General features: G+C 41.1%; 1 long non-coding RNA gene across 1 annotated transcript; it reads left to right on the forward strand.

Annotated features, from left to right (window-relative positions):
- The first annotated feature begins 311 nt into the window (after positions 1–311).
- LOC116753335 lies at positions 312–8,604 on the forward strand. The gene is made up of 3 exons (XR_004349736.1): positions 312–615; positions 1,053–1,221; positions 8,409–8,604. It is a non-coding gene; the product is annotated as an uncharacterized LOC116753335 (long non-coding RNA).
- The last annotated feature ends 378 nt before the right edge of the window (positions 8,605–8,982 follow it).

Genomic DNA, 8,982 nt, shown 5'->3' on the forward strand with positions numbered 1-8,982 from the left:
CATCTCCATCACCTCCAGGGTTTGGTTTCAGAGCCACGCGGGACCACTTGTCTTCCCCCCAGGCTCCCTGCTCCTTCCCCTCTCCCAGCCTGTGTCTTTGAGGTTTCCTCTCTAGCATGCTTGTTCCTGAACCCACATTCTGGCCATAAATGGTTCCTACTTTTTTTTTTTTGTGGTACGCGGGCCTCTCACTGTTGTGGCCTCTCCCGTTGCGGAGCACAGGCTCCGGACGCGCAGGCTCAGCGGCCATGGCTCACGGGCCCAGCCGCTCCGCGGCATGTGAGATCTTCCCGGACCGGGGCACGAACCCGTGTCCCCTGCATCGGCAGGCGGACTCTCAACCACTGCGCCACCAGGGAAGCCCCTGGTTCCTTCTTTAGAGCTCTCTTTGTCGAGAACAAGCACGGCTGTACCTCTTGCCAGACTGAGGGTTCCTTTCTCATTTTATCCCAGTGCCTAGAAGGGTTTCCAGCTTAATAATATGTGCATGTGAGGGAGAAAGGGGAAGAAGCCTTGACTGCCACTTCTACCTGGATGGAAGTCAAGAACTCGGACCCTGGAGCCAGGCTTCCCGCTCAGACCTACCTCGGCCATTCACCAGCTGTGCATCCTTGGGTTGGTCTCCTCATCCCTCTGAGCCTCGTTTCGTCATGTGTACGGTGCAGCTTGTCACAGTACCTACCTCATAGGGTTGCTCTGAGGATTGAATGAACGAGTGCATGTGAAGTGCTTAGCCGACTGTAGCTGCTCAGTAGATAGAATTCAAACTCCCTGAGGACTGGGACCCTTGTTTGATTGACTGATAGGTTTTCAGCACCTAGGACTCTGCCGGGCATGAGAATGAATGGAGGGAGCTATAGTAGTAATCATATGTGAAATCTGCAGTTGGTGGGTCCTGCTGGCATTTGTATCCATGTGGGTTGGAATAAGCGTTGAGTGACCCTCAAACCTCTCTTTACTCTGCATTTGGAAGGACTGTGCTTAGGACTTCGTTATTTGGTTACTGTTGCCCCAATTCACCTGGAACACATATCTTTCATGCTGCCCTTCAGGTGTTATTCAGGGAACCAGCACTCTCCAGCCACACTGCATGGATTGAAGCTGTGTTTTCAAGGACACCCTCCTCCAGCTCTCCACTCTGAAGATGTTTCCCCCACCTCTGCACTGCTGGTTGGGTCACCTTGGCCATGAGATCCTGATTTTCCATCCCATTCTAATTTGGTAAGTCCTCCTGCTTTGCTGTGCCCTGTTTCATGCAGGGCTCTTGTGACACTTCCATTTCCCACACCTGTTGGCTTCCCCTGACCCAGTCAAGGTTATTTTGGTTACAAGTGCCCAAAACCAGCTCAAGGACGGTAAGGAAAACCAAAGGGGCATGAGTGATGGAGGAGGTTTATTGGAAGGAATCAGGAATATCTCAGAACTGATGGTCAGGAAAGGCTGTTGGAACCAGCAGTGGGGATGGCTCAGCCACGGAGGCCACTCTCTCCACCCACAGAACCTGTGGGCAAGCATGCCAGAGGGCTTGGCTGGAGGGGTATAGGGCCATGGGCTTTGGACATAGGTTACCTGAGAGCAGGTGCCACTCCAGGCCAAGCCGGAGGAGAGGAGAGGTTTTGGTTGCAGAACCAAAGCATCCTATCCCAGCACCTCCTGCTCAGACAGTCAGTTTGGAAAAGTTAGTTTCCTGAGGCAGGTTCCTTTGGGACTGAGTGAGAAGGGACCTTTACCTAATTCTCCTCCTGATGCAAACCTAGGGGAAGGGCATGCTGGGCAAAGAGACTCTAAGGGGATGGTTGTTAGGACCTGGTGCAGCTGGGATCCCCTGACGTGGGATATGGGACATGGGACCCCACTTTAGCTCAGAAAAAAGGCCTGAGCTGAGTCCACCTTTGCACACAGGAGGTCACTGTGTTAACTCAGAGACCAAAGGACTTGGGTGGGGCTGGAAATAGGATGGGAATTAGGAGTGATGAGATGCCACTGATGTGAGACAGGGATTCTTCTTTCCACTTTTCCTCAAATTCATGTCACACATTTCATAGATAATTTTGGTTCCCAGGTTATAAAAGGACAATTCGTAATCCCAGTATTAAAAATGTTCATTTCAGGATTTTTGTATTGATAATAAATTGATGAAGACAAGCATCATTGCAAGGAATAGAGAGCCAGGCTCCTTAATATTCACTCAGTTATAGTGATTATAGGATTTGGTTTTGCTCTTACTTTTCTATATCAAATAGAATTGTTTTTCTGTTTGTTTTTGACATTTCTATTTTTTCCTTAACCTTTATTTTTTAGAGTATTCTTATATTCACAGAAATAGAATTGTTTTTTGTTATAGCTTTTATATGATTCCGATTTCACAGAAAGCTTCTAAAATCTACACATTTGTATTTGTGCCATGGTAAATTTCATTCAGTTCTACTTTTTAACTTTTCATACAGAAGAATAAAAATAAGAAATTTTAAAAAATCACTGATTCATGAAACACTTGTTTGGCAACAGTACAGCTATTGGGTCGGGACTGTGGCAACCTTCATTTTGACAGAATGAGGACAGATTATTGTTCAGATTAGAGTAGTTTATGAAATTAACCAAAACCACAAACAAAATATTAGCAAATAGAATACAGCCATGTGTTAAAAGAAGAATATATCTTGACAAAGTGAGGTTTATCCAAAGTGGAATATTTGTTGAACATTAAAAAATCAATGTCATAAAGAACAAAAACCTTGTGACTGTACTAATAAATGCTGAGGAAACATTTGATAAAATTCAACACCCATTCTGTATTAAAAAAAAAAAGAAAACAACAACAAAAACAAAAAGCTCTCAGCAAAGTAGAAAATCAAGGAAAGAAACCTCCTCTCTAATAAGGGGTATCTATTGAACACTTAGAGCTAACATCACACTTAATGGTAAAATATTAGATGCTTTCCCTCTACAGTCAAGGCAAGGATATTCACTTTTATCACTTCTATTCTACAATTCAGTAGAGGGTCTCGCCAGTGCAATAAGTCAAGGACAGAAATAAAAGGCACAAAGACGAGAAAGAAAGAAGGAAAACTATCTTTATTTGCAGTCGACGTCACTGTGTACATGAAACATCCAAAGGAATCTACAGACTACTAGAATTTTTTAGTGAATTTAGTAAAGTTGCAGGGTAAAAGACCAATGTATAAAGATTAAATTGTATTTCTCTATACAGGCAACCGATGATGGGAAAATAAAATTAAAATACACTACTGAAAGTAACCTAAGAATCAAATACTAAGAATAAACTTAATTTTAATGAAAGATATGCAAGGTCTCTACACAGAAATTTATAAAATATTGCTGAGACAAATTAGAGAAGTCTTAAATAAATGCAGAGATATATCATGTTCATGAACTGGAAGATTTAGTATGTTAAGATGCCAGCTTTCCTCAATTTTATCTATCCAGTTAATGCAACCCCAACCTAAATCCCAGCAGAGATTTTTGTAGAAATGAATAAGCTGATTCTAAAATAGTTATGCGAAGGATCGTAAATAGACAGAACAGTCATGAAAAAGAAGAACAAAGGTGGAGGAGTTATGCTAGCTGATTTCAAGACTTACTAAAAAACTATAGTAATCAAGATAGTGTACTATTGGTATAAGGTAAAAAAATAGATCAATAGAACAGGATAAAGAGTCCAGAAATAGATCTACCATGGTTATTGGGCAACATATAGATGCATGGTCAATTGCTTTTTGTCAAAAATGTCAAAGCAATTCAATGTAGAAAGGCAACTAAGTCACATGTCAGTAAATATCAGGGAAAAATGGTGGAAAAACTAGATATTGGCACAGGAAAAAAATTAACCTTGACTCCTACCTCACACTATACATATAAATTAATTTGAAGTGGAAAACATATCTTCACTATTTGGGACAGGGAAAGATATCTTAGAAAGTCATAAAAGACACTACCAATAAAAGCAAACATTCATACATTGGACTTTATCAAAATTAAATACTTCTTATCAAAAGAAACATCATCAAGAAAGTGAAAAGTCAAGCTACAGATTGGGATGAAATATTCAATAAGTGTATATTTGAAAAAGACTTCATCTAGAATATATAAAGAATTCCTACAAATCAATAATAAAAAACCCAATTAATAAAAAATGGACAAAAATCTTTAACAAGCACTTTCAAAGGAAGATACCTGAATAGCCAAGAAATATCAATACATGAAAAGGTATCCAACATTATAAGGCAATAGGGGAATGCAAATTAAAACCACAATGGAATACTGCAACACACTCATCAGAATGTCTAAAATTACAAGACTGATAATACCAAGTGTTGGCAACCATACATTGTTGGTGAAAACATAAAATAGTAAAATTTTAGTCCAACATGTTATCTAACTTATAAGCAGAAAATCCACTTCTAGGTACATACCCAAGTGAAATGAAAACATATTCCTCAAAAAGATGTGTCCAAAACGTTCATGATAGCTTTATTCATAATAACTGGGAACATCAGCAAGAGAATAGATAAACAAATTATGGTATATTTTTACAATGGGATACTACTCATCAATCAAAAGAAACAAACTCTTGATGAAGGCAACATCATGGATGAATCAAAAACATTATATTGAAAATGCTGGAGAGGGTTTGGAGAAAAGGGAACACTCTTGCACTGCGGGAATGTGAATTGGTACAGCCACTATGGAGAACAGTATGGAGGTTCCTTAAAAAACTACAAATAGAACTACCATATGACCTAACAATCCCACTCCTGGGCATATACCCTGAAAAAACCATAATTGAAAAAGAGTCATGTACCACAATGTACATTGCAGCTCTATTTACAATAGCCTGGAGATGGAAACAACCTAAGTGCCCAGCTTCTGATGAATGGATAAAGAAGATGTGGCACATATATACGATGGAATATTACTCAGCCATAAAAAGAAACGAAATTGAGTTATCTGTAGTGAGGTGGATGGACCTAGGGTCTGTCATACAGAGTGAAGTAAGTCAGAAAGAGAAAAACAAATACCGTATGCTAACACATATATATGGAATTTAAGAAAAAAAAATGTCATGAAGAACATAGGGGTAAGACAGGAATAAAGACACAGACCTACTAGAGAATGGACTTGAGGATATGGGGAGGGGGAAGGGTGAGCTGTGACAAAGCGAGAGAGAGGCATGGACATATATACACTACGAAACGTAAGGTAGATAGCTAGTGGGAAGCAGCCGCATAGCACAGGGAGATCAGCTCGGTGCTTTGTGACCGCCTGGAGGGGTGGGATGGGGAGGGTGGGAGCAGGGAGACGCGGGAGGGAGGAGATATGGGAGCATGTGTAGATGTATAACTGATTCACTTTGTTATACAGCAGAAACTAACACACCATTGTAAAGCAATTATACCCCAATAAAGATGTTAAAAGTAAAAACATTATATTGAGCACCAAACACAAAAGAATGCATACTTTATGATTCTATTTATATCCCAATAAAGCTGTTAAAAATAAAAACATTATATTGAGCACCAAACACAAAAGAATACATACTTTATGATTCTATTAATATGAAGTTCAAGAACAGGCAAAACTAACTTATGGTGATAGAAATTAGAACAGTGCTGGGTGACTGGAAAGAGGCACAGAGGAATTTTCTGGAATGATGGAAAGGTCCTCTATCTTGTATTGCGGGTAGTTATATGTGTTCCCATTTGTCAAAATTCAAAGAGCAGTAGACTTAAGATGTGGGCATTTGACATTATCAAGGAGTACTGTCAGTATAGAAGAAAGAGAGAGAGGACAATAAAGAAAGAGAGAGAAGTGTATTCTAGGAGGATTGCCTCTTACATTAGTCAAGTCCTAGAAAATGAAAACAGCCCTTTCCTGCCCTTAGGTTATAAGCGTTAAAAATAAACCGTGAAGCCTCTGTCCTATGACTTTTGGTTCCTGGATGGCTTAAACTTTCTTTTAAAAAGTAAACTAGGGACTAATGATTCTCATTGGGGTAGGGACTCATTGAACTTATTTCTAAATTCAAGCCAAGGCAAGAGTTTCCAGCCTTCGGGACGGCCTCCCCACGCTCCGGGTCCCTAGTGGATCTCTAAATAAGTTGGCAGTTCTGCAAGGAGACATTTGCTACAATCAGCTTCCTTAACTTGAAAGCCCCAGTGGCTGAAGTTAATTGTGTCTGGCCTTGGCCCCCTTGGCCTCCCCACCTTTGATGGGTATCTCTTCTGTTCTAGCTATGCCACGAGAGGCATTTTACCGGGCCCTTCCCAGCAAGGAATAAAATTGCAAACATATTGGAGGTATCCTTTTGTTTTGTTTTGTTTCTAAGGAAGGACTGCTTAAGGCTGAGCCCTGTGATAACCACGAGTATTAAATTACAGTTGCTTATGTGGCTACAGGGGGGAAGTAAGTGGGTTGGGTAACCTCTTCAGAGAAATTGACATCAGATTTGGGTAAAATGTTGGGTGACTCCAGGCAACGTGTAAATCAACAGTTCTTATTATTAATCCCGGAAGCCTGGTATTTCTTTGCAAAAGAGGAGAAAAGGAAAACTGCAATCCTCAGTAGCTCTCTGTACCCACCCAGGTAGAGACCAAGTCCATATTAATCCATGTAAACAAAATCCATACTTCTGAAAAAGTCAAGGTTTGGGGAGCAGGCACACACATACCTGCAGGGCCTCAGGCATCTTGTGACCTAAGGATGAAGGCCACGTGATGAGGATGGTTGGTCAGGGTGACAGAAGAGCCTCCCTCCCTCTTTGATGACATTGTTGGTCTGCCTGCCTCTGGTCTTCTTGTTCCATGAGAAAAAATAACATTTTACTTTTTAAGTCATAGTCAAGATTTCCGTCACTCAATGCAAAACCCATCTCTTATTGAAAAAGATTCTTTCATAAATAGAGAGGTAGATATTGCATGTTAATTATTTTTTTTAAAGTGTCAAAGGTGGAAGATGGCAATCTTATTTTCAATTCTTCCCCCCTCCACATACCCGTGCCCTTTGCCATGCCACCTGGCCATTCCTCTCACTTGTGGCAGCACCAAGTATTGTAGTTTCCCAACTCATTGGTACAAGGCTTGGCTGTGGACTTGCTGCGGTCGTGGAATGCTGGTGGATGTAAATGAGCAGAGGCTTTAAATTTGGTTATGGGCGGGGCTTGTTCCACTCTGAGAATGTGCGCCTGGGAGCTGCTGTCCAGGAGAGATGAGAGACAACGAAAATAGGCCTGACCCCACCTGCAGCTGGGAGCCCATTCCGCTGCCCCAGCCTGAAGAAGAGCCACCCAGCAGAGCCCAGCCCCGATCAGCCTAACCTCAGACAACCTGCCCACTGTGAGCATGAGAGTAACTGCCTGTGGTAAGCCACTGAGTTCTGGGATATTTTGTTTTGCATTAATATTGTGGCTAATGAAGTAATACTAAACCTGCAGTTTTGTAGCTTAGTTTTTCAGTTAGCAATATGCCATAAACACAAATATGCTTCTACAACGTGAGTTTTAAAGGATGCATAGTATTCCATAGTATAGAACATCCTAATTCTTTCCTTCAGTTACCTATAATTGGACACTTGGGTCCAATTATTTTATTAGGGTTTTGCTAATAAATCTGCCACAAAATCCTTATATAAGTCTCTATGCATGTTCTTAGGTTCCCTAAAATAAATCTGTAAAGAACAAATTTCTAGAAGTGGAATTGCTAAGTCAGAGCAGATACACATTTTAAGGCTTTTCATACATATTACCACATGGCCGTTCAGAAAGACTGGAATAATTCATGTTTCTACCAGCAAGGAAGGAAAGTACTCATTTCCCCAGATCTTTCCAGGATTATATATCATCATGCTTATCATTTTTGTACAAAATCCTGATGGTTGGATGATAGTGACCATTTTTTAGTGTTACGTGTGCTTTTTCTTATTATAGAAGAAATGCAGGTTAAATATGGAAATATAAGTATGTGAAAAGAATAAAATACGAATCACCCAAAACGCCATTTCCAAATGATACCCAATGCCAACATTTTGTACAAATCCTCAAGTGGTTTATATTTGAACTGTATACACTCAGATATTTACATGTTTTTGCAGGTCACACACGTAGACGTGAACAGAGAAACTTAGTTCACCTCTCTATAATGGAAATAAACTTGATCTTGAGCCCCTAATCCAACTGCGTAGAAAAAAGCACTTAAATTTGCTACCTGTTATGGACTGACTTTTTGTGTCCCTCTCCACCCTCTCTCCATCACCCCTGCCCACCCCTCGCCCAGCCCAGTTCATATGTCAAAGCCTTGACCTCCAGGGTGACTATATTTGGACTAAGAAAGTATCAAGGTTAAGTGAAGTCATAAGGATCGCGCCTTGATCTGATTGGACTGATGTCCTTATAGGAAGAGACACCAGACAGCTTCTCTGTCCCCTCAAACGCACAAGGAGGTCATGTGAGCACATAGCAAGATGGCGCCATCTATATGCGAAGAGAAGAGGCCTCAGAATGAAACTTAACCTTTCCAGCACTTTGGTCTTGGATTTCCCAGCCTCCAGAACAGTGAGACAATAAATTTCTGTTGTGTAAGCCACCCAGTCTCTGGTTATTTGTTATGGCAGCTCGAGCTAATACAATAACTTAAATTATCTTTTGATAATTTCAGGTTTAAATAGCTTCTTTTGACTACTCAGTGTCTTTCAGTTAACTAGTCAGTTTTGTCAGGATTTCTCCCTACTTCCCTTTTCCTCCTCCTTTCCCAAAGGGGTAACTGATGGTCAGAGATGGCTTCCTGTCTCACGGCAAAAGACTGGTGGCATCTGCTCTTTGGCCTTCTCTAAGTCCCAGATCATCCCTCCTGCTCATGGGCATTTCGGCTGAGTCTACAGAGCTGTGTCTATTACCATCTTGTGTGCCTGCTGGCTGGTCTTGCTGCTAAAGCCTGTGGTCCGTGGGAAAGTCCCCGCTTCAAAGATTCC

Source organism: Phocoena sinus, chromosome 4 (genome assembly GCF_008692025.1).
Source record: "Phocoena sinus isolate mPhoSin1 chromosome 4, mPhoSin1.pri, whole genome shotgun sequence".
NCBI classification, from domain to species: Eukaryota; Metazoa; Chordata; class Mammalia; order Artiodactyla; family Phocoenidae; genus Phocoena; species Phocoena sinus.